This window comes from Tamandua tetradactyla, chromosome 4 (genome assembly GCF_023851605.1).
Source record: "Tamandua tetradactyla isolate mTamTet1 chromosome 4, mTamTet1.pri, whole genome shotgun sequence".
In the NCBI taxonomy this organism is placed as follows: Eukaryota; Metazoa; Chordata; class Mammalia; order Pilosa; family Myrmecophagidae; genus Tamandua; species Tamandua tetradactyla.
In genome coordinates, this window is record NC_135330.1 from 181,998,464 (window position 1) to 182,025,621 (window position 27,158).

Genomic DNA, 27,158 nt, shown 5'->3' on the forward strand with positions numbered 1-27,158 from the left:
TCAAAGTACACATCAACAAGTAGTGACAGAACAGATTTCAAGTTTGTTATGTTACCATTCTACTCTGTCAGGGTTTTCCTTCTAGCATCTCCAAAACACTGGAGGTTAGAAGAATTTTTTTCTTTCTTTTTTTTTGTGAAAAATATATACAAAAAAGCAATAAATTTCAAAGCACATTGCAACAATTAGTTGTAGAACAGATTTCAGAGTTCGGTATGGGCTACAATTCCACGATTTTAGGTTTTTACTTCTAGCTACTCTAAGATACTGGAGACTAAAAGAAATATCAATATAATGATTCAGCAATCATACTCATTTGTTAAACCCTGCCTTCTCCGTGTAACTCCATCGTCACCTTCGATCTTTCTCCCACTTTTTAGGAGTATTTGGGTTCTGTCCAATCTAACTTTTTCACGTTGGAAGGGGCTGTTGATGTTTTGGGATAGGGTGATGGAACGCGTTGATGTTCTAGAGAGGCTGGCCCCTCTGCATTTCAGGACTTATCTGGTCCAGGGACCCATCTAGAGGTTGTAGTTTTCTGGAAAGTTACCCTGGTACACGGAACCTTTGTAGAATCTTACAAAATATTCTTTAGGATTTTAGGTGTTCTTTAGGATTGGCAGGAATGGTTTTGGTTAGGGTTTGGCAAATTTTGGTAGGGGACAATGTCTAATTGAAGCATGCGTAACAGCAACCTCTAGAGTAGCCTCTCAACTCTATTTGAACTCTCTCAGCCACTGATACCTTATTTGTTACACTCCTTTTCCCCATTTTGGTCAGGATGGCATTGTTGATCCCATGGTGCCCAGGCCATACCAGCAGGGAGACTTTCACCCCTGGATGTCACATACATCAGCAATTTTATCTTAACAATAACAACAATACCATCCTATGAGATGGATACTGTCTTGATTTAATATCTAGGATAAATGAGAAGTCACTTCATGAAACGTTCTGTTCAATGAAAGTAGGTAGCAGTTGCTGTGGGTAAGATGCTTTCCGTATTAATTTAAAACTACTTACTTTTCCATCTACTATTTTTTTAATGTATTGAAGGTTAGAGAGACACAATCTCTATTGTTTAAAGCTTCCAGAGATGGAGACACTGAAACCCTGATGGAGGATGGGTACCAAGAAAGGCCACAGGGTTCTGCAGAAGGACAGAAGAAGGTTATCTAATTTGGCTCAGAAGGGAGGCCATTGTGTGGCAAAGGTTACCTCTTAGAGGAACTAGTGCAAGAGGAGAACAAGTGAAAATCAGCCAGTCTCACATCTGGGGGTAAGGGATTCCAGACCCAGGGAACATATGCTAAGTATGGAGCCTTGAAGGATGTTTCCCTTGAAGTAAGTATGGATTCCCTTGAAGGGAATCTGGATCAGGGTGCTAGTAGGGAGGCTAGACAAAAAGCTTTGCACCAAAGAAATATTTCAAAAGAAGAATCAATGTTCTTGGTGACTGATGGGACATAATGGTGTTTCCAGACAGAACCACCAGTCAAATGGGAAGAAGATTTTGGTTTGAAGCATGCTGAGGCTGCCAGTTCTTGAGGTGGTGGCAAATAAAAGACTGAGTGAAGTGCAAGTAAGAGATTGCATGTGGGGATGCAGGCTGAGGAGTCATCCATGTGGAGGCCAGGGCTAGGGCTCTAAAACTAGATGAGGTGGTTAAAGTTTTGACGTAGAACAAGAGGAGAAGCTGAGATAGGAGGATGGGGACTGTCACAATTGAGAAATGATGGTAATGGATGCAGTAGGAAGAGAGAGAAAGGGAGGTCAGTGAGGTTGAGGAGAGTAAGGGAATCACAATCAGGGCAGTCAAAAGATGCACATCCAAGGAGTAGGCCAAGGGTTGTATCTACAATCAGAGAGAGGCCAATAAGGATTGACAGGGTAGGCCATTGGGAGGTTGTGTGAATGCAGCACTGTCCTGTGATAGACGACTACGGGAGGAAAGGAGATGGAGGAAGTGAAGCCAGCAGGTAGAAGGCGTATGTTTAAGGAGTTTGCCAGAGAATGGAAGAAACAGGGCTTTAGCTAGTAGAAGTGAGCCACTGAAGACCTGTGGTGCTTGAAGATATTGCAGAGGGGATTGAGATTTTTTTGTTTGTCTTTTTTAATTAGATGGAGCTGAAGAAATAGGGCAAAAATAAATGCAGAATGGCAGTAATCCCCTAGAGGTAGGGAGATGTGGGGTTACAATCACACAGAGGACTGAATTTTGGGGAGTGGTGTAAGGCAAGACCCCTTTCCCCATGATGTGACTGGCTCTTAAAGGATATTCCCACATAGCAGTCCCATAATTGATCCTACACCTGCCCTCCAGCAGCTGCATTCCTGCAATAACCCTCTGACCCAATACCCACCCTCTGGCAGCTGCATTCCTATGATATCTGCCCTCCAGAAGTTACAGCCCTACATGACTGCAGTAGCACTTAACTTTTAAACCTCGCCAATGAGGAGTTGCTAACTTACCAACTTCCCACACCCACCAAACCTCATATCACTTACCTCCCTGCCCAATCCATCAGATATAAAATACCCTCTCTTGTTCTCCCCAGCAAGCTGAAGTCTGACCCTACCATGCTGGTGCCTGAATAAATTCCTTCACCTGTGATCAATTTGTCTCTTAGCCTTTCTTAAAACCTAGCAAGTAGGAGATACATGTCCTCTCCGTAGTGAGGGAGTGATACCTTAAAGTGAAGAAATTCCTGTTGGATGTGCTCATTTTGTTTATAAAAGTGGAAGAGAAGTTATTTTAGGAGGAGGGTAGAGGGCAAAAGTCTCGAGATCAAAATTTTAATTCTAGTACAAGAGAAAGTATCCTCAGGAGTCAGCAGCGTGAACAGAGGACTGAAGAGCTAAGGGGGTGGTTGCAAGAGTGCCAACAGGTGCTAAACCAGGTCAGGAGGAGGCGGGGCTTTCCTTCTGCAGTGCTCTGGGCAAAGCCAGTCATGGTGCTGAGTCGGACCTAGGCTGTAGACAGCTGTTACGTCATGTTCAGGGCAATCAAGTTGCTGAGTTGGAAGGTACCACAGTTTTTGGCTGTAACGTCTAGTGCTCGAAAGAACAAATGCAGACAGGAGGGACCTGGATGGAAGGGAAAATTGAGATGGGTAGGAGCAAGTTTGGCTGAGGAACAGGGAGAGGATGGAGCTGAGGAAGAAGTTTTGTCTTGAAAGTTAAAAGATCTTAAAGAATTAGCAATAACTCTTAAAGGTGAAATTCATGATGCGTACACTAACCTTTTAAAACAACATAAAGAGACAGTTAAAATAGAAATAGGACCAATCTTTATTTATTCATTCACAAGTATTTATTGAGAGACCCCTGGGGCCACAACTTGGGCCAGAATAGGCACTATATATATATATAGTATATCGTTCCTGAACAAAAGATTTGTATTCCCTATTCTCGAACTGCAAATAAATATAAACACAAACATATAATCACAAATGTGGCAGTGGTATGAAGGAAAAGAAAAAGTTATTGTTCTAGTCTGCAAGCTGCCAGAATGCAGTATGCCAGAAATGGAACAGCTTTTAAAAGGGGGAATTTAATAAGTTGCAAATTTACAGATCTAAGGCCATGAAAATGTCCAAATTAAAGCAAGGCTATAAGAGTGTCCAAATTAAGGCATTCAGGGAAAGATACCATGGTTAAAGAAGGCCAATTATGTTCAGGGGTTTCTTTCTCAACTAGAAAGGCATATGACAACATCTGCTAGCCTTCTCTCCAGGCTTCTCCAACAGCTTCCCCAGGGCTCTGTCCATTCCTTTGGCTCTGCTGGTTCTGATGGCTCTAAAGCTTTTTCCAAAATGGTTCCCTCTTAAAGGGCTCCAGTAAGCAACCCCACCTCGAATGGGTAGAGACACATCCTCATGGAAACAATCAAAAAGATTCCACCTGGCAGTAATGAATGAGGATTAAAGGACATGGCTTTTCTGGGGTACGTGATAGCTTCAAATCAGCACGGATGCATGAGAAAGAAAAGTCGGGGGTTGGAGGGGATGGTATATGTCAGAAGGTCAGTGGCCTCCTCTGAGGAAGAGACATTTTGCCCTTGTGGGCTCTCTGAGGAAACCCCACCCAGCATCTGAATGCCTTGATAAAGATAGAGACAAGCTATCAGCTTTACAGGTTGGAGGAGCGTGATAGCCACAGGGCTTGCTGACTGTACTCCAGAGTAAGGCTCTGGGTCACCTTCCCCAGTGCAGGATGACCCTCTGGTGAGATCGAATAGCCACGAACTCATGTTTCCTGCTTCTCACTCCCAGAAGAAAAGAAAGCAGAGCCTAGGTGACTATACCCATTTATGCTTCCTAAATTTGTCAAGTCAGATAAGTCCTTGGAGTAGAGAAAAACCCTAGTAACACTGAATGAGCCTTCTTCACGGGGGGAAATGTCAAGAGTGGAGATGATCATTCCCTACTACCAGATGGAAATCCAAACTCTGATTATGGTTAATTGGGAGATCAGCAAAAGAAACAGTGTCCTAAAGCCCTGTTGCCAGAAGGTGTTTAGCACAATGAGAAGAGGGAAAAAGGACCCTGTGGCTAGACCCAAAGTCATGGGGGGTGGGGAGGGGAGGGTTGGGAGGAGATGAAGCTGCAGTGGGGGCAGGGCCAGACATGAAGGCTCGCAGGCCATGTTACACCCAGGTTTGACTCAACCACCAACGTTCTAAAGAAATAGATTGGCATTCCTGTACTTACATTTTTCGATGATTTCTGGGTAAGACGTGGGGGGTGGTCTGTAGGGAGACAATCTTGGAAAACTAGTGAGAAGATTTTTTGTACAGTCAGTGAGAAATGATGATACGCCGGACGAGGTGGTGGTTGTAGATTGGGGGGAACTCTATAGAGGAGGTTCGCTGTAGGGTTTGGTTTGGGCTGGATGTTCAGTGGTGATGAGGGAGGGGCCAGTGTCAGGAATTAGTCCCAGGTGTCAGCTGAGCCACTGGGGGAGGGACGCGAGGGAGGAGGACAGCAGAGGACCAGGATTTGGAAAGGAGAGCGATCAAGAGAGCAGTTTTTGGATGAGTTTTGAGATGCCAGTGAGCTACATCAAAGACCCAGATAGATACAGGGATCTTGGGAATATCGGATGTTTGAGGGTAGAAACTACGTGGTTTGATGTGATTCCTTTAGTTTTATCAGTAAACAAATTCTTAAATGAGATTTGTCTTTCTTAAGTATAATTTAAAAATCATATCCGAGGTGTATTGCAAAAGCAAATGAGCCTATAGAAAAGGTATTTTCTGTAGGAAAGCTTGCTGGATCTAAAACTAAAAATTGGAATATTTCTGACAGAATACTGGCTTTCCTTGAGGTGCTCAGGTTGGATGAATTCCCATTGAATGGGAACATGAGCACAATACTGTGGGCTTAGTGTGGACTTCAGATTGATTGCTTCTGGCACTTGGCCTGGGGCTTCCTCGTTCCACCTGATTCGATGATTTGAAAAGTCTCTGGACTCCCATGTACATTGAGAATAAAACTCCCTGTAAATCCAGGAACCGAAGCTTGAGCCATATTTCAACCAATCAGCTTCACACTGCAATTTCACAATAAATAACACCACAAACTTGATAGATTAAGATTACCATCCCAGCATTTGACTGAGTGCAAACATTGTCATTCAAAAGTTTATGTCTTATTCTACAGAGGAGAAAAAAAAAGAGGCAAGTGGAGAAAATAGCATATGTGAAATTCACTGTGGGTTCAAGGACAATTGCAAGGTGAACAAATACCACAAATACAATAAAATCCATGAACATCCCACCCTGGTAACTCAGGTCTTCCATGGCCTCCCTTCTCTGTCCAAGCTAATCACTGTAAGAGTTTACAGGGATGGACTGTTATTTTCATGTTGATTTATCTGTCCAAGTGGTTGGCCATCGTTATTATAGTGTTTTCTTTCTTAATTGGTTCAATCCAGAGCTGCCATTAGGGCTTGGTTTTTAATTCCACCCTTCACTGATGCTTTATTTAAAAACACACCTTTTCTGACCTCCATATCAGCCTGGCACTTAGAGACATTTAGCTTCCCTGAATAGTGATATGTGGAATGGTGTAAAGCAAACAGATAAAAGAGGACACATGTTTTCCTTTAAACAAGAGACGACATCTCCAAGAGTCAATCTCAATTTGCAGCATTGCTTTAAAAGGCATTGGTACATTCTTGTTCCACTCCATTTGAGGGTGAATATAGACTCAGTTAAAATCCACACTGCTAGGTACTTAACTGAGGTATACCACATCATATAGACTCATGAACAAAATTTCCAAATTTCTGAGACAAAGAAAACAGCAAAAACTGGCTTCTGCCACTCCCACTGTTTATTATCTGAAGCCATCCTTTATGGGAACTCCTTTTTCCCCACTTCTCACATTTTGGAATCACATCATAAAAACCTCATCAGGGCTTTTTCAGTGAGGTTCAAGGTGTGCAGGGCCGAGGGGAGCCACTGCTTGAACTTCGCCGTGATTTCCCAGTCCTACGTGGAAAGCATGTTCAGAGAACACAGGGAAAAATACCTTGGCTGACGCCTCGATAAGAAGGACAGGTGTTGACACAAATGCTCTGCTCAGGTGCCCTGACTCCATTTCCTCAGTGACCCAAACTGGACTCGATGATCAGTCTAGTGAGGAAGAAAAGCCCCAAGATGGATGAGAGGATGTGTCCCCTTCCAAACAGCACCCGCCTAACAAGGGACGATATAAGGTGTCTGAAGCTGGAAGCTTCATAGAAGGTGGCAGCTTTTCAATACCGGTGTTGTCAGTTTACCCTGACAAGTTGACCTTTTTAAACTAACACTGAACCTCTTCTCTTTAGAGCACGACAGCGTCTCCCCTTTTCTGTGGAAGCACTTCCCTAATAGGTTTTCTCTCTGCCGTTTATTACACATCCAGGGCTAGGTTTGGTTTCTAATAGTTCCTTTTCATCGAGCTGCCTACTGCTGACTGTGGAAAGTGTAGGTTTGGCTGCATTGATGGCTCTCCGTAATGGCTGTGATTACACCCTCTGCATCTTCTTCCCAGTGCCAACCTTTCAGCCAAGCAGCACATTATGCCTGGATAAGACTCAAAGAGCAGCTTAATATCAGGTTCTCTGGGGCTATAATAAATGGTTCAAGATCGAGCAGATACAGCCATAGCAATATTTCTGTACAGTCCACGGGTTAAAACACATCAATCGCATCTTCAGGCACTTTTTCGAGTTAAAGCTCAACTTATACATCTGCCCACAAAAAATGGGAAATGAATGGAAATAAACAAATTCCTTGAATTGGTCCTGCAAAAGGAAACCCATATACTGCTACCTAGCAGCCGCAGGAAAACATACTTGTGGGACCATAAAAGAAATCAAGGAAGCTCCCTTGTACATCAAATGGGAGATTGTCTTTAGCTCATCATGTAATATTTTTTCTTGTACACTCCTATGTCTACTGGATTCTCTTGTTTTTTTATTATTTGGGGATAAGATGGGAAACTCACTTAATTTGGCCTGGGTGTTCTTGTACGTTAAATTAAAGAGAGAATCCAGAAAGTATCTCCTCCCATTCTCTAAGGATATGACTGTCTGGGAAAAGCCCCCTTTTCTCATCTTTTTTAGTGGTACAAATTGACAGTGATAATGTGGTAGAAAGTGCCATTTTCACAGAAAATGCATTTTTCTACATCTTGGGCTCAGGGGTCAACAGACAGGGTTTGGATCTCAGCCATGTAATGAACAAAATGGGAGTCTTGTGGCTCACCATTTCCTCTCTGTAGTCTCTGTTTTCGTATCAGGAGAATCTAGGTGTTAACAGTACATTCTGATAGGAGTAAGAAGATTAAATGAGGTAATCACGTAAAACATGAATCACCGGGCCTGTGGTCCATGGTTTATGCAGTCAGCACCTAACAAATATTAGCTGGTGTCCTCCAGGCTCATTGCAATCATTATAACAGTCCTCGTGAACCCAGGCCCTTCCAAACCACACAATGCTTTCAGTTAAGGTGCTAACAAACTTGTATAACAGGGTCCATTTGATACATGATCTCTAAATCCAACTGATTTTGTCAAGATCTAAAATGTTAACATTTAAATCCAACTGATTTTGTCAAGATCTAAAATGTTAACATTTTTTCCAAAAAAAAAAAGTTATCAGAACTTATTATTTAAAAATAATATTTTATTTATACTATCATCTTTGATTTTTATGTGATATCCTAATGTATTTTATGAGAAATTGATTAGTTAGCTTAAAAAACCCATAGGCAATGATAAATGCAAATCATTTTCACATTCATATATAATTTTATCCTCCCAATAATACTTTGAAATTAGAATTAGCTGCATTTTGTAAGTAATAATTCCTATGAGGTTCTGAAAATTTATCTGACTGCCCAAGATAATGAAGCTGGCAAGGATAGACTGTTTTAGAGAATGAACAGAAAGTCATTTGATAGGAATAAATATGAAATACAGTGTTTGAGCCCAGACTGAATTTATGCAAAGTACAGGCTGGTGCTACTGTAAGGAGTGAAAAGCACACCAGGCACAGAAGTATTTATTAGGATTTACAAACTAGAGAGATTCTCTGGTGGCGCTAGTCTGGAGGGATAGTGCCCTACGAGGGATTGGAGTGCAGGGGGGCAATATGTATATGATTTTAGAACAAAGACATTCCATATAGTATGAGCACATCAGACCTCTAGTATAATCATTAAAGGGGCTTAAGAGCTGATGTTTGGCTAAGATTAATGTTTAAGACTAAGATACCATCAGTGCCATTTTACACTGTGATTACATTCTTCTCCCTCTGGGGAGATTATTTACTTTCTCAACCTGTGATCAAAACAGTCTTGCTACACACTCAGGGTAGCATTCCCATTTGGAAGGGAGCCCAGACCTTGTCTACCGCATACATAGTTGGGTTCAAAGTATGAAGTTCTTGGGTAGGGAGAAGAAGCAGGATGTTTCTTCCATCTACCAAAAGGATTGCATTGTCCCAGAGCTGCTGGATGTGTTCTGTTCTTCCAGAGGACTTACAAGGACAAGGGGAGATACCAAGACATGTATCAGGTAAAGGAAGTTGTTAGACAGGCCGTCCTGTAGGAACTTCACATTCATAACGTGGCTAGTAAAATGACTCAAACTGCATTAAGGATATAAGAGGTCTCAGTCAATGGTGAACTTCATAAATGTCTTAAAGCTGGCTGCTGAGAGGGAAAAAAAATACGGTCCTATTTATAGTGTGTCAATTTCTGTGGTGTAACTGCATCTACTATGGCTAGTTTTAAGCCACTGACATAATGTCATTGAATTCAGAGTTGGTAAGAGATGTATACATCAGCTCTGGGGAAGTGATACAATTTGGCTCCAGTACATCACTGGTTTCAGTCCAGGGCTCATGCTTATCAGGAAGATTTTTGAATCTTGACTTTTGTCAACAATCAGAATTATATTAGTGTCTGTCTCCATTACCTTCAGATTTTTCTAGAGTATCCTGTTGAAATGGTGAAGAGAAGATGATTAAAGATAGAATGGTGACGTTCCCTACTAGAGTTCTCCTAGATCAATGTCAATCTCTACACATCAAGCCAAATTCTTGGTTCAATTAAATCTAACTACCCATATTTTTATGTAAATTATATTTGTTTACTGTCAATTATATAACAAGAAAATAAGTATACCTAGAGTATTTTTCAATCATTAGCCCTCAGTTCTGGCACCAGTCTCATTAGAGATCTCCCTTAGCTTTGAGTTTTCTGCAGATTTGTTAACACGACCTCTTTGACTTTATATGAGTCATTGACCAAATGTTGGATTCCCAAGTTCAGGAATAGCTTCATAGCAATCGTGCAAAATAAAAGTCCCTGATGGTTGAGTTATAAAAATAAGGTTACAAGGATTGTGGAGAGGCAAAGAATTAGATGGAGAATATTCAAGTGTGTGAATACAAAAATCCTCAAGATATTACTGGGGCAAAGACTGGCAGAATTTGATGATGAATAAATGGGTTGGACATGGGGAGATGGGAGAAGAGTTGAAAAGGACCCCAGATCTTGAGCCTGGGAAACAGGGAAGCTGATCAGGCCAGGAATGGAGATAGTGATCTGTGGTAAGTAATGAGAAAGCAGTGTCTGTGAATGGGGAGCAAATTGTTTTCAGTATCATTTTTCATAATCTCCTGGTGAAGGTTTGAGAAATAAAAGTGGCCAATTTGAAATAATGTCATAAAAAGCAGCACAGTGGCTCCAAGTAAACCAAACTGCATAGTAAAATATAGTAAGAGGATAGTATGTCATAAGAAATGTTCTACAAATGGCTTTTGGCTTGAAAATTTGAGAATCTTTTACCTAGCATCATAAAATCACAGCCACTTTACAGCTGAACATTTCTGTTGAATCATCACCGTATTTTAGCTAGTGCGGGGTTTTCAGCATGTATCCGTCTGTGTGACTGCAGAAGCTAAGGCATGACCCTGAGTCCTTTTCCAGCTGAAAGTGCCTGGAACCCATCCCCCGTCAGCATCTCTCCGCAGGCCCTGCCTTTGTTTGCAGACTCCCCTTCCCTCTGCCACACCTCCAGTTGCTACCCCTAGGTTAATTGGCCACTGTTGCTCCCTAGCAGTCAGGCACCCTGTAGCCATGGTTAACTTCCTCCTTCTGTGAGTATTTTTAGTGCTTTTTTTCCCCAGCTAACCGAACTCCCAGTCATGCCACATCAGTTTGCCTGTGGGAGCAGTTTGAATATCCTGCTGTTAAAATATCCTTTGCACTTATGTAGACCAAGGTAGTAGGATTGTATTGTTGAATACAGTGAAACTGCACAAGAAGCAAAATGTGTTACAGGTTAGCATCTAGCAGCTATTAAAATTTTAGAGGTGTCCACTCTTTTGTGGGCATTAGTTCCATTTGATACCTGATTCTATCCTGGTAACATGATTCTGCTGGTCTCCTAGACTCCTCCTCCCTGCCTTTTAAAGCTTCTCTCCACGCTAGCTCATCATTGCACCGCAAATGCGCTGAGACTGCTGCACCCATATGTGTGCTTTCAGAAAGGAGGCCAGGCAGTGGGTATGTTTTCTAAGGATCCAGGTAGAACAAAACCTCTGTCTGCGACCATCGACTTTCTGGTCTATTGCAGTCTCCCAGTCACAAATAAGTGAACCAGCAAGAAAGAGGCAGAGCCAGATTTTTCAGATCGCATGTTCATTGTCTCCCCTTTCCCCCCTCTCTTTTCTTCCACTTCTTCCTCATTCCTGATTATTATAAATATATAAATAACCCCTGTATTTCAGTGACTTAACATAATAAAAATATTTTTCTTCCTTATTTTACAGTCCAGTATGTATTGGGGAAGCGGGTAGAGAGGCAGGGCTTCCACTCCATGCAGTATTTCTGGGACCCAATGGCTAGGACTCGGTCTCAAGGCTGATTGCCAGGAATTTGGGAAACCAAGCCCATCTGTGGGCCCAGGAAGATGATGGCATGGGTTTGGTGAGCATTAGACCAGTCTCTACCATTCCTGGGGTTGAGGAGGCAAATTTTGCCGATGTTTCTCACTTCACATTTTAATTCATGTTCGGAAGCATTGAATTAAATTTTAAAGACTCCAAAATATCTCTCTTTTTCACTCAATAAGTGTTCACAAATAGCTGCTATGTATCTGCAGAGTGCTTTTCATTTCCAAAAGCTGACTTTTCTCATCAGTTTTATAAACCCTTTGTGAGCAGTTTTAGCCAATTGAAATGGAAGAAATTCCCTGAAAGCAGAACTGTCATCTGTGACAGAACTTCCAGTCTCTGCTCCTACTCCGCACAGCAAAATCAGCTTTCAAGAGTTAGCCGTAATATCACCTTATTGGTGAAAAGTTGCTCTAACCTTCTCTTGACCTTCTCATGACTACACCCATCCTTGCCAAGCAGTGTATTTATTCTTACGTTTCTCAAAGTACTTGCTATTGTCCTGTGGATCCCGTGGTCATATGGCACTATCATTAGTGGCATTGCAATTTGTTTCCCCTGCCAGCAAGTAATCCCCTCAGGATAGGCAGCCATCTTAGCACTTGGTTCCAGCACAGTGTACACAGTTGGTGCTCAATAAATGCTTGTTAAACATCCAACTTACAGCCACATCAAAGTGGGAACACAGGTATAAAATGCATCTTTGCTTCATGGCTTTGATTGCAGGGAGTCACTACAAAGGGAATGACTTGGTTCTTGAGCCTATTCTCACTAGTTATTTGAAAAGAAAAGAACCCCTCATATTCTGTATATGTCTTTCGTTCTGTTGGTACTATAGTTAGAGAGAAGAATTTTCCCCTGAAGAGACAGGCATTCCTAACATCAATCATCTGGGGAATAGATTGATGGGTCCTGGGAAAGAAAGTGAGGATTGGTTGGTGGTCTCAGACTAGAGGGAAAGGGAGCACCCTCCTCTGTCTGGATTCTTGAACTCTTAGGCTTGAATCCTAAGGAAACAAGGGCCCTGGGTGGTACAGAGAAAGATGCCTTGTGCCCCAGGAGGGGAGGAGCCTGGTGGTGAGAAAGGAAACAAGCTCTAGGGGCCTCCAGGAAGATGCATCATATCTAGGGAATCCGTGCTGACTGTTTCTCTTTCTGCAATTCCTCTCATCCCTGAACCTAGAGGGAAGTCATATTAATGTTGACAACTCTAATGGAGGAGAAGTTCCAAAGGGAAAGAGAAACTCTGAGGGACCAAAGCCTGAGCCTCAGGTTCCAACTGCCCTTCCCCACATCCCATGTGGAGACTCTGTCATGGAGCTCATCTTGGAGGAATCAACCACTATTTCATTAAAGGAATAAGTACTGTCAGGAAGGTATCTCCTACTTCCAATGGGATGCTCCCTCTATCTCTCTCTCTTCCTGATGCCACTGATGATCCCACAGAGATCTATCCTTAAGTCCCACTGGAAGACAACTTCATCATGGTGACATTTCTGTCCTGAGGGGCCAGGGTACCTGTACTCCTAACAACATGTCCTGTGAGCCTGAAATCAGTGGCTTAATTACTTCTAGAACTTTTATGAGAAAGCAACCACAAATAATGTCATCAGAAATTACTACCTCATGCCTTCCCCATAGGGACTGGGTTTAGGGAAATTATTGGCCAAGAAACCAAAGAAATCTTCTCCTTGCTAGTCCAGGTCCTAATTGATTGGTTGGTTGGATCTTTTTAAAAGGCAGTGGAAGGGGATTTCAAACTCCAAAAGTCTAATGCCAGCTTAAAAAAGGAAGCTCTTTTCCTGTAATGAAGTCCTTTATATTTTCTTCTCAAGATTAAACTGAATAATAAACAAGTATTGCACTGGTTTCTCAACCCTCTGCTTATAAGATTTCTTTTAATTTCAAGAGTTTGAGGAGTGGTGATCTACCATCCTGTCTTAGGACTTAAGGACAAATCTCTACAGTCAGCCTAGCACTATGCCCTGGGACAATTATATTTTAAAAATGAGTTAATAGGCGGGCCGCGGTGGCTCAGCGGGCAAGAGTGCTTGCCTGCCGTGCCGGAGGACCCCGGTTCGATTCCCGGCCCCAGCCCATGTAAAAAACAAACAAACAAACAAAATATAATAAAACAAGAAAATGTTTAAAAATGTTTCCCTTTCTTCCTCACTTCCTTCCTTCCATCCTTCCTTCTTTCTCTGTCTTTCCTTCCCTTCCTCCCTCTTTAAAAAAAAAAAAAAAAATGAGTTAATAGTCAAAGAAGACATCAGTTACAATTTTTCCTTTCTTAATCATGCAGGAAGAGTAAGTGTTTCTTTAATCTCCGAAAGGGGTTGCACAAAGTATCTAGCAAGCATTCGTACCTTACTGTAGCAAAATTTTTTAAAAATTGCAGGCATCTCCTGTGTGTGTGTGTGTGTGTGTGTGTGTGTGTGTGTGTGTGTGTGTGTATGTGTGTATACATACATATGTAAGTATAATTATACAGATTCTCTTTGAGGGAATGAAACAATCAGGTCTTTCATTTCCTTAGCAGCAGCAGTTCATCAAGCCCATCTTTTTCCAAATAAAGGAAAAATTAGTCACTAGTAGATGACCAAGAAATCTCTTGACCTAAAAGTGTAAGATTGTCATGGATCCCCTGGCACAGTCTACTCCTTACTTCTTCCTATTACTTGGAGGAAATGAGGACACTGTCATTAAAATCTAGTGATCCTTGCATTTGGCCATTACCCAAAACCTAAAGAAAGAAGATTTTGCATGTATAACTTGCTCTTCAGCAGCACAGGGACTGAACACAGTGATACTGGCTGGCAGGTAGATAGTCGAGCTTATGCACTTTAATTTAAGTATTATATTTACTTTATTATTGGGCTCATTTAATTTCCAACTCTTCAGTGGCTTCATTTCATATTGACTTTTTATCTAGTGCCCAAACCTTATTCCATTTCAGTTTGATTTAGAATAAGCTACTCTTTAAACCCAGATAGAGCTCAGTTCATTGGATCTGAGGATAAGACCCCGGGTCCTGCATGGTTTTATCCCGCATCTACATTTGCCTTTAGCTGGTAAGGTGGAGCCATGGTCTATAGCTTCATGGTCCCAAGCCACCCAAGGGTTCTGATATAACTAGGGGTTACAAATCCTATAATGACAAATAACCAGAGTAATAGTAGTAAAAGGTAACTGTGTGATACTAACCATCTTCAGAAGTAATAGAGTTAGGGGGACCATGCAGAAAAGGAAAAAAGTATTATGACCTACAAAACTCCCCTTCTCCCCATCAAGCTTATGGTTGAAACTTCTTAGGCCCTCAGCCACTGCTTTTCCCCCTGGTGCTTTGGCTTCTAGATATTTAGCCAATATCTTGCCTCCATCTTTTCATTCTTCCTCTGCTCTTTCTGGTAAATGGTTAAGTAAGTAATAAATTCCAATTTTTCTTGCCAGTTGCATCCTCCTGGTCTCTTATGCCATAGGAGGTAGTGTTCAGGCAATGTCTCTTATCAGTGGCACTCAGTTCATGCCCTATTGCCTACCCTGAGGTATTTAATCTGCTCCGGTATCACTCCTCACTGTAAGTAAAGTGGACATCTACATTGAAATTAGCATTTAAATTGGCTGGAAATATCAGTCAATTGATGCCCCCAGAAACTTGTTCCATATATCTCTAGACCCAGTAGTTCCATCATCAGGACCTGTCACCTAAAGTGAAGGAACCTGAATTAATAAGGATTGTGCCATGAAATAACTCTGGAGGCTGGGTAGCTGCTATGAATATTCTTTCAATTCTGCAACAGGGATTGAGCTTCTCCAGCCTTCTCTTGTGGTATCTCCCAAGGCAATGCTTGTGGCCACTGTCACTCATTCCTCACCTTTGGAAAGAATCATCTGTGAACCATGCAGCAGCTCTAAGGTCAGAATTTCATGGAAATGAGGTTCTAGGACATCAGTGGGTATCTTGAACACCTCCTGAATAATTGTGGAACTTTAAGTTCCCATGCAATTTTTTGGATGATAGGAGTGAACAAGACGCAATCAATCTGTGAGAGACTTTTCAGGTCACAGAAGTCCTTGGTTTCTCTTCTTAAGGCTCAAAGAGCAGCTAGCACCTGAGTTAAAAGGCAAAATGTTATTCAGAAGCCTCAGGGAAGCCCTAGATTCCTGTCTTCTCAGGCAAATACAAGCCCTAGGGTCTTGCTGGTCAAGTATGGTGGAAGACTGGCTCCCTTGTTACCACTTGAGAGCTTGTTAGAGATGCAGAATCAGAAGCACACCCAAAACCCAATGAGTCAGAAGCTGCATTTGAAAAACAGCCCCAGGTGATTTGTGCAAATTTTAAAGTTTGTAAAGCACTGGACAGGACCTTGATATTGCTACAAGTAACAATGATTAGAATTATATCTTGGAGGGGAGTGGAGAAGAGGCTAAGAGAAAAGGAAGTATTCTCACATCATTATTCAAGGACCCATATATATTCTGAGATCTTTTTAATTAACTAATGAAGGGGATACAACATAATGTGAGGGGTATTTTCTCTCTTTTATCCAAATATGCCTTTTAAATACAAATGGCTTACAGGAGCAAAGCTAATGTCAATTGGGACAGAGCATTTCTAGTTCTCATAAAAGTATACTCCCAGAAGGGTTATTCTCTGAGAGGTTCCCTGAATGTTTTTCTCTTTGTTGGCCCATCCTCTTTCCACATAGAATTAATAAAGACAGAGCCTTACCTGTAATATAATATGCCAGCATATCATGAGAAGTTTCAGAATATGAATTAAGGTTTGAGCTACCTGAAGAAATTCTACCTCACCAGAGTGAGGCACCCTGATGGAAAATTTAAACATCCCTATAGTAGGACAATAAAATAAATTGCTGATGCTGCCAAGCAAAGGTAATGACTGTTGGTAGCCAAAATTAGCAGGGATAGAAAAGAATATTTTTACCAGATCAATGACTGCACACCAATCAAAGGTTGATTTAGAAAGAGCTTCCAACCTAGAAACAATGTCAATCCAGCTCTAGCCAAGTTGGCACAACCTCTTTAGTTTTCTGTAATTCACAGTTAATCTCCAGGATCCATCTACATTTTTTTACTTAGCCAAACAAGGGAGTTAAAGGGCAAGTGGTAGGGATAGAGTACCCCCAGTTTTCCCATTTCTGATAGTAGTTGTAATTTTATGTGCTCTGCCTGGAACCCAAACCTGTTTCATATGTATTATTTTGGTGGGAGGAAGCCAGAGGTTCCCACAAGGCATGTGCAGTTGTCATTCCCTTGTTCTCCCTGTGCTGTGCCCATTCAGCTATGGGCTGATCCTATTCCAGAATCACAGTAAATCAATTCTAATCGTACACAAAATTGCCACAGGACATTTGTTTGATTCTCTATATTGAATTGATATTGTTACTACAGCCCACTAACCTCAGATATTTTCTCCTCTGAATCCCTAATGGTCCAGGTTTAAATTTCTCAGATTTAGTGTTGCTTTTGTCCTCTACCTTAAAATCCCCAATATTCATTGAATGTCTTATTTTACCCAGAAAGCTTGGACACAAGTACGGTATGCATGGATTCTCCAGGCAGATCTGATGGTGTAATGTATCTGGAGAGAAAGAACACAATGTTATTCATGTTTCTCCTTTAGAGAACCTGAGCTGATTTCTAATCTGAAAGACCAGGCTCCTGAAATTCAGAAATATCCAGCCAAAGCAAAGGAAATACTTTAGAAGCAACTTCTTCATTTCAACGTGAATAAGAAAATTCACCACTAAGATATGTGACTTCACTCCCACTCTGCAGAAACCACCCAGAGACCCTGCACGGTGGGAACAGTTATGAACTAAGGAGTAGATGGGTCTATTCCTGCAGCTAATTGCAGGCCTTGCCAAGCTGGAATCAGAGCTCTTAGGAAGAAATAGTCACAAGTAATGTCCATGGCCATTAATCCTGCTTGCCTTCTTTGGAGGGATAGATGATTTTTTTAGAATTTTAGCACAGAAATGGGCAGAATTCCCACTTTACTTTTTGTCTTAATCATGACTCTCTAGAATGTGTATGAGATGCTATTATGATACTTTCAAATTTGTCTTTAGTACAACGTAGTAAGAGGTCAGCAATACCATCTACTTTGAAATCAATAGCCTTGATATAATCAGGAAAGTGCCCTCCCAACCAGAAAGGTTATTAAAATAGCTGATACTAATTGTTGGAAAGATAGCTCAACTTGTACTTCTTCATTTCTTCCACATAGATCCAATTTCAGCCAAGAGTGTTTCTTGGATTAATTTTGACACTGAGAGAGGAGTTGAAGGTTAAATCTTTATTTCTTTACAGTGATGTTAATGCTAAACTGCCCTTATCTGTTACTGAATGTCTTTCGTCCGTTTCACATCATGTCTTTCCTGAACTTTGCACAGTATTCTCCTAACAGGTCACCTGGCCCATGGTGCCACACCCTCCAATGCATGTTCTGCTCTGACATTCAGAGTCAACTTTCTTAAAGACCAATCTGATTAGGTCAGTCTTCTGCTTGAAACCCTTCAATGACTTCCCATTGCTGTGCAAAGAAAATCATTAGCACAACCACAAAATCCATCAACATCTGGCTCCTATTGACCTCTCTAGACTCCTCCAACACATTGTCCTCAAATTCCATTTGGAACTTCATACTCTTTCATACCTCCATGCCCCTGCACATGGTTCTCCTTAAAGATTTTCCTTCCCGCTCTGTTCTACCTTCTCACCCAAGTAACTCCTAGTTTTCCTTTAATAAACTTGATAGCCATCTCCTTATAGAAGCCCTCCATACCACAACTTGAGATGCCCACTCTGTGTTGTCAGAGCCCCCAACCTCTCTTTACCAAAGAGCATTGTAATTGTCTGTTTCTTCTCACTTATCAGCAAATTCCTGTGCATCTGGTGCTGCCTGTGAACCCCACCCCTCATATTGTCTCATCACTCATCTCTACAGCTACAGGCTGATTATTGCAAACACCTCTGAGTGCCTTAGGGCTTTTAGCCAGCATGCAGGGCAAGATGCAGATGCCTGAGAGTTAGTGGCCCCAGAAACAATCTCAATCAGGGACAGATGGGAATTTGGTAGATAAATACCCAAGCTTGCCCCTCCAAGGGGATATTTCTGAAGTCTGTTTTATACTGGTTCCCAGAGTTCCTCAATGGAATTAAGTTCCAGGTGCCCATGGTTTTAATTTGCTTCATTGTGCAACCTTCCTTGCCTCACTTCCCCACTCTCTTACCTTCCCTGCTATTGATGTTTCCTAGAATAACTGCACAGTTAAACTGCTTATACTGGAGTCTCTATCCCAGGGCCCCATCCTGGTGGGACACAAACTAAAACCATCTGCAAGGGAGGCATACAGTCTGTTCTCACTGTAGCCCAGCCTCTAGCTTAGTGGTTGGGAATTAGTACACATCAATAACTACATGTTGAGTTAACTGTTGGCAATAAAATAAAATGATCTTCAAATGAGTCTATATTGTCAGTTTCCCTAAAGAAAGATCTGGTATGTGAAGAAGTTAGAAAAAAAGACCAAAATGAGGACACTGACAATATGACAAGATAAGATAAATCTCATGAATATTGAGATGCTTCACCAAAATTCAAATAAAACTCTGTATGACAGGAGTTCTGAATCCCATAGCCAATCCCTAGAGGCAGGAGACTTCCTTATTTCTAACTTTGGACACTCATCATTTTCTTTTGTCTCATTAATACTTTCATCCTGTTTCATTCTGAAGATTCTTATAGATTCATTTTATACTTAAGACCTCAAATCCAGGATTTACATAAACAACATTTGCTGACCCCAGAACTTGAAAAATAAGATACTTTTCAGGAGGGGGAAGAGGATACACTGGGAAGAAGTATGATTTAAGAAGAGTATATAGAATCAGGAATTGGGAGTTCTAATCTCACCTTTCTCTGCCACTTAAGGGATGACCCAATGCCTCAGTTCCGTGGATTCCCACAATGAAAATGTATAAAATCAAATCATAGCTTCCAAGAATTTTGCCTAGAAAAAATAAATTTTCATGCTTTCTATTCTGTACCACTGATCAGTTTTCTGTTGTCAGTTATCTGTTGTGGATTGCTGCTACAAGATAACTACCCAGAAAACCTCAATAGTAGAGAACCATAAGTTGTATTTTTATTCACAAATCTATGAGTTAGTGGGGAAGTTCTGTGACCTGGGCAAGGCTCTGCTGATCTTTACTGGACTCACTCATGCATTTGTGGTCAGCTGGCAGTGAAATTGCAGATTTAAAATGTCCTCACTCACAATGTTTCACACCATTCAGGACATTAGGCTGGCTTATTTTGGTGGTGGCAGACGTCTAAGAGAAAGAGAATGAGAATGGATGCACGTGAGACTTCTAATGCCTAGGCCCAGAACTGGTACAGTGTCACTTCTGATGACTCTGTTGACCAAAGCAAGTCACAAAGAGGGATTCCACCTCTTAATGTGAGAAGCTTCCAGAAAGGAGAATACAGGCAGGGGTGAAGAACTGGGGCCGTTTTTACAATGAATCCACTGTACAATCATTGGAATGAAAACTCCATGTAAATTCATGCAAGGAGTTAGGGTCCAACTACAAAGTTAGGGGGAATAGTCCCCACAAGACTGCCCTCATGTCAGACACCAGCCACAAGTTCAGAGAACCCCAGGACCACCCTCACCTCACACCAACTGGCTACAAATTTTGGGGACTCCATGGATTCCCTCAAATTTGATAATTGGCTAAAATGATTCACAGAACTCAGAAAAGTATTATTCTTATTATCACTGTTTTATTTTAGCAATAAAATACATTGTCCTCCCAGCACCTAATGTGTGACGATACACAAAAAGTATTGCCAGAGAGGGACACTCACCTGAGCTTCAGTGTCCAAAGTTATTGAGGCTTCATTATGCAGGCATGATTGATTAAATCATTGGCCATGTGCTTGAGTTCAATTTGCAGTCCCCCTCCATTCCCCAGAGGTTGGGCTGATATCAAAGGCCAATTCTCTAACCACATGGTTGGCTTTTCTGGAGTGGCCAGTCCCTATCTTAACTTCGATCATCTCATTAACATAAATTCCCAGGTGTGGTCTGAGGAGCCCACCATGAATAAGCAAAACACTGTAATGACTCAGGTAATTCTGACAAATGTTACCTCCAAGGAACCAGGGATAAAGGCTGGACCTCTCTCTGGGCTGAGGCCAAATTCTTTATTGTACAATATATGTCACCGTAAAACCTTGTTTTGTTGTTATTATTAGAAGATAGGAGTCACATTTTAGGACAACCATGTCATTTCAGACTTTTTAGAGTATGTGTTTTGAGATAGAGTGTTTTAGTTTACCAGCTACTAAATACTATACAGTAGGATGGCTAAAATAACAGCAGTTTATTGACTCAAGGTTTTGAGGCTAGGAGAAGTCTAAAATTGAGGCAAAATCATCAGCAAATTGGTACTTTCTCCTAGAAGACTTGTGGCGTTCTGGCAATCCTTGGTCCTAGACTTTTCTGTCAATGGCAATGCATATGGCAGCATCTTCTCCTTTCTCTTCTGGATTCCATTGACTTCCAGCTTCTGGCTGAGCCCCGTGGCTTCTCTCTCCATTTGACTTTCACTTGGCTTATAAAAGACTCCACTAGTGTGAATTAAAGCTCATCCTGAGTTAGTTGGACCACATCTTAGCCAATGTAACCACTGGAAGAGATCTTATTTACGTGAGCCCACACCCATCAGAATGAAGACCAAGATCAGGAGTATGTCCAAATGGGGGTACATAATTTAATCCATATCATGGGGTGAGAGACAATAATAGGAGGAAAACTGCCTTCAGCTGAATAAACTCTGTACAGATACAATAACAAGGGCTTCCCCAACTCATTTTACTGCTATTATTAACATGAAAATTCACCTAGGATTGCTTTAAAATATACTTTTAAGGAACTTGGGGACTAGAATATTCTCACATTAAAACAGTCCAGTCCGTTGTGAACTGCATCAACCAGTTCAGCTGATTGTGTCATTTTTCACATCTTCCTCTGTTTTCTGTCTCCTGTTCTGCACCTCTTCAATTATCTGACCCTCCTCCATTTCTTCTCCTGGTATTTCTCATAAGTGAAGTGTCTAGAGCAAGACTTGACCCAATGTGCAGCAAGCACGTTTATTTTTAAAAGTGAGGCTACCTAGTAGTCAGATTTTTTTTTTTTGCATAGGCAGGCAACAGAAAACGAATGAGTAGTCAAATTTTGACGTTCCTATCTCAGTCCAGTGATTATGAGCAAAACCAACAGTGATTTGGTGAAATTCACTGGGAAATTGAACTATAATTTATATTAACCCTTCTTGCACTCAATGAGTAATTTGAGGATAAAATACAGCATTTCTCAGTGAAAGGTTTTGGAGCATTTTCTTCTCTCTTATACATCCTTTCGTAGAAACTCAGAATTACGACAGCTATAAGGTTATTGCCTCAACAATAACAGCAAAGCCTCTTTAAAAATAAAAAAGTGCCTGTTTATCATGGCTTATAGGCACTGGGTTAGGAAAAACCTTGCAAATAGGGCATTATATTTGTGTGTGTGTGTGTGTGTATATATACACACACATGTATATATATATATATATATATATACACACACACACACCACCCTTTCCTAATATAAGCAGTAAGGAGAAAATTTGGCTATAGTCAAGTCTGCCCTAATAGGGCTTTAAAAACAAACAAAACCCAGACAAATAAATAAAAATAGTTTGTCCTGGTTAGAAACCTTCTTAATTCTTCAGGACTCATTTGGGAACATTGAACTAAGGAAACAGGGAGCTCAGTTTACCTCCAGACTGAAGTCAAGTTCCTCCCTTTGGGATGGACAAGGAGTTAGCTGGGGATAAATTCTCCAATCATTGGACCTTCTCTAGCCAGAAAAACAAAATTTCCTCCTGGAAAGGTGAGGTTTTAATACATCTTCAAATTTAGATGGTGAACATAAGACGTCTGATGCTCACACTTCTGTTGTGTCCCATCAGAGAGCAAGAAGTGATCAGTAGAGCTAGAAAATTCTTCCGTCCCTCACCAAATCCTCTAAACAACTACTAGAGAAAATTTCCCAATACACAGAGGGACCCTAACACAAGTGAGTAATCCAACTGCTGTGCCTCTCATAGGACCTCTGGCATTCACCCCTTTTCCCCCAAGGCCTTTCCTAAAGGATGACTCTTCAACCTCACCCCACCTAGCCCCATATCTGCCAGATTCCATAATCTTGTGGTCATTCTTACAAACGACCTGCTTCACTGACTCACCATTAAGCCCAACCCCAGAACAGGAGACACCGGCCTAGGAAGGCCTCCAAGACACTCTTTGCAGGAACTGGTCTGACATCTTCCACCTTAGGCCAGATGAGCTTGGCTTGCAGAGTTTTCAGTGAGCCACTCTGCCTAGAATGGCCACTTTCAGGGCTTCTAAACAAAACTGTAAGAACAATGACCATTTCTTAATATTCTTCAGAGACCCTGTCTCAGAAGTCAGATAGCTCTGGGACACTACAGATTTTGCTAACACTTCTTTGCTGGCTGGGACAGTTGTTCAGCCTCTCCCTTCTGAATTACATCTCTACATTGGGTTTAAAGAAGCATTTATTCCTTGTTGAGGTATCCTAAGAGTTCTACAAGATAATTCTTGTAAAAAGCTAACTGCAGATTCAGATACATAATAAATAGCTAATGTTATATATTGTTTTATGATTAAGCAGTTGCCATTATTGTTATTGTTGTTATAAAACATGACAAGCTTAGGTTGGTCCTCAAGTTAGGGTCCCTCTGTGTATTGGGAAATCTTCTCTAGTAGTTGTTTAGAGGATTTGGTGAGGGAAGGAAGAATTTTCTAGCTCTATGGATGACCTCTTGCTCTCTGAGTTTTTTTTTTTTTGGTTGTTTTTTAATCTTACTGAACGTACCTCCAAAAAAAGACAGGTTATTTTTCCCTCTGTTTACTATTAATAAGTTGCTTAAAATTTATAACCTGTTTCAGTTGTACTATGTAATGCTCTAAAGTGCCTGGTTTGAAGGGTCTCATAATCAGAAAACAAACACACCTGCCCATTTTGGCATGAGAACCTGAGAACTGAACATCAGAAGACACCTTGGCTTTATTACATTTAAATCATTAATCTCCTTGTCTTTAGAAAAGTACAGATCAAATCAATTTAGAAACCCCTCAGCTTGGCTTGTGGAGCTGGTTATACTTTCAGTTCTAGGACATAGATCCTGAGCTACAAATTTGGTGAGTGTTGTCTTCGGAGCTGGGCCATGGGTACTTTCCCAGCTCTGTCGACCAAGCCTAGTGGCTTCAGACTTGGCCAATCCCAGAACATCATATGATAGGTACAAGAAGTGTTCCCTCATAATGTATAATTGATTTTTTTAAATAAGAAATATTGTAAAGAACAATGTAGGACTTTATCTGGCTTCCCTTGTCTTTGTATTAGTCAGGGTTCTCTAGAAAAACAGACCAACAGAAGACATCATAAATATAAGATTAATAAAGGTGTTTCATGCAACCAAGGGAATGGAAGAGTTCAAAATCTGCAGGGCAGGCTGTGAAGTTGGCAGTTCTGATGAATGGTCTGGCAAACTCCACAGGAGAGGCTCTCTGGCTGAAGAAGCAGTGAAAAAGTCTCTCTTCTCCCTTAAAAGTTTTAGCTGATTGGATTATCTCATTGTTGGGAAATGCTTCAGTTGATCACAGATGTAATCAGCCATGGATGCAATCAACTGACTGATGATTTAACACTCCAGCCTTCTGGTTTATCAAACAGCCAGGAAATACCCTTGCAATAACAGGCCAGTGCTTGCCTGACCAGACAATTGGACCTCATCATTTGGCCAAGTTGACACCAGAACCTATCCATCACAATCCACCTCTTGTCAACTTGGCAGCTATACACATCACTTGAAACATGCATAACTTCCAAATAGAATATAATAACAGACATATATTTCACCTAACAATACTCTGCTGTCCTGTTTACAACCAGAAATGCATTACATCTATCCAGAATAGGGCACAAGTCCTTAGGTAACATTCACTCTTAAGTTTCATATTTATGACTTAAATACTATAACATGAACAATGCAACATATGTCATATGATAAGAGGAAAACAAGATATTTGTTTATGTACAAATGCAAACATACCCATAACAAAACAAGGGGGAAATATTCATACAATCATAGTCCTGGCTGCTGCAACAGATCACATGGTCATAGTTCATATTTATCACTACCTTCCTCCACTACCCATCCCAACTTCCCTTTACCCTCAGCAAGCACTTCAGTTGGCCATGGTTCTTTGCCATTTGGGGTGACCCAGACCTTCATTCCTGAAGTTTCTAGGCCATTAATAGTTCTGCCTGGATTGGGTTCTGGCAGTTTTCCATTGACTTTAATCACAGGACACGGTCATACTAAGAGATGCCTTACAGGATCTCTTGTATTCCAGGAAAACACTTCTTTACCTCCATTGTGTACTTGCAGTCCTATTTCCCCTTGATAGTGAGGATCAATCACCCCAGACAGAACAGCAATCCCTTTCATGCCTGTTGATTCAGTGGCATGAGAAGCCCAAAGTGGCTAGGTGGTAGTCTTAACTGCCAGTTCTATGAAGTTATTGTTGTGTTTCCTTGTAGGAGCACTCCCTCTTTTCCAGTTAAGACCTGTAGACCAGCAGAGCTTAAGGTTTCAGAGTCAGGAAGCAAAAAGTTTCCTAGTATATTACTAGAGATGATAGTGGGTGGTTCTACTCCTATTTCCACCCCTTGATTCCTGGACCTGTATAACCTGGCTATGAAAGAAACGCACCATAGAGTGAATGCTGATTCAGAGCATACACAGCCTCCTGGAGAATATTGCCAGAGCCCTACAAGATATTGCTACCTAGTTGGCACCATAATTGGGTCTTTAGAAGGCCATTCCACCATTCTATCAACCTAGCTCCTTCTGGATGATGGGGAACATGGTAAGACCAGAGAATTCCATGAGCATGTGCCTATTACTGCACTTTATTTGCTGTGAAATGGGTTCTTTGATCAGAAGCAATGCTACGTGGAATACCATGATGGTGGATAAGGCATTCTGTAAGTCCACAGATGGTAGTTTTTACAGAAACTTTGCATGCAGGGAAGGCAACTCCATATCCAAGGTATGTGTCTCATCCAGTTAGAACAAAATGCTGTTCCTTCCATGACTGAAGTGGTCTAATGTAATCAACCTGCTACCAGGTAGCAGGCTGATCATTTTAGAGAATGGTACCATATTGGGGACTAAGTGTGGGTCCCTGCTGCTGACATATTGGGCATTCAACAGTGGCTGTAGCCAAGTAGGCCTTGGTGAGTAGAAGTCCATATTGCTAGGCCCATGCATTACCTCCATCCCTACCGCCATGCCCACTTTATTCATGAGCCCATTGGGCAATGGCAGGAGCAGCTGAGGAAAGAGGATGACTTGTATCCACAGGTCAGGTCATCTTATCCACTTGATTATTAAAACCTTCCTCTGTTGAAGTTACCCTCTGGTGAGCATTCACATGGGCTACAAATGCCTTCATGTTCTTTGCCCACTCAGAAAAGTCTATCCACGTACCTCATCCCCAGATCTCTGTTACCAATTTTCCAATCACATTCCTTCCAGGCCCCTGACTATCCAGCCAAACCATTAGCAACAGCCCATGAGTCAGTATATTAATGCACTTCTGGCCAGTTTTCCTACCAAGCAAAATGAACGACCAGATGCACCGCTCAAACTTCTGTCCACTGGGAGGATTTCCCCTCACCACTGTCCTTTAAGGACATTCCAGAAAGGTGTTATAGTGCTGTACCTGTACACAGCGGCATATCATGCAGAACCATCTATAAACCAGGCCCAGGTTTTCTCTTCCTCAGTCAACTAACTGTAAGGAACTCCCCAAGAGGCCATAGCTCTGGTCTGGGAAAGAGAAGGTAATGTAGCAGGAGTTGAGACCATGGGCATTTGGGTCACTTCCTCATATGCCCTCAGGACCTGCTCTGGCCCTATCTCGTATATATCATTTCCATTTTTTGATAAAGTGCTGCTGCACATGCCCAACTTTATGGCTTGGTGGGTCAGACAAGCTCATGATAGGCAACTCAGGTCTCATGGTAACTTGGTGACCCATAGTTAAGTGTTCAGTCTCTACCAAGGCCCAGTAGCAGGGTAAAAGCTGTTTCTCAAAAGAAGAGTAGTTATCTGCAGCAGATGGTAAGACTTTGCTCCAAAATCCTAAGGGTCTGCATTGTGATTCTCTGATAAGGGCCTCCCAAAGGCTCCAGACAGAATCCCTATTTGCAACTGACACTTTCAGCACCACTGGATCTGCTGAATCATGTGGCCCAAGTGGCAGAGTACTTTGCACAGCAGCCTGGACATGTCACAGAGCCTCCTCTTGTTCTGGTCCCCACTCAAAACTAGCACTTTTTCTGGTCACTCGGTTAAAGGGTCAGAGTAGCACAACCAAATGAGGAATATGTTGTCTCCAAAATCCAAAGAGGCCAACTAGGTGTTGTGCCTTGTTTTTGGTCATAGGAGGGGCCAGATGCAACAGTTTATCCTTCACCTTAGAAGGGATTTCTCAACATGCCTCACACCACTGGACATCTAGAAATTTCAC

The 27,158-nt window shown here is 41.6% G+C and overlaps 1 long non-coding RNA gene across 1 annotated transcript in view; it reads left to right on the top strand.

The window, feature by feature from the left end:
- LOC143679571 (uncharacterized) overlaps positions 1-27,158 on the top strand; it is a 282,798-nt gene that overhangs the window by 41,791 nt on the left and 213,849 nt on the right. The window lies entirely within an intron of this gene.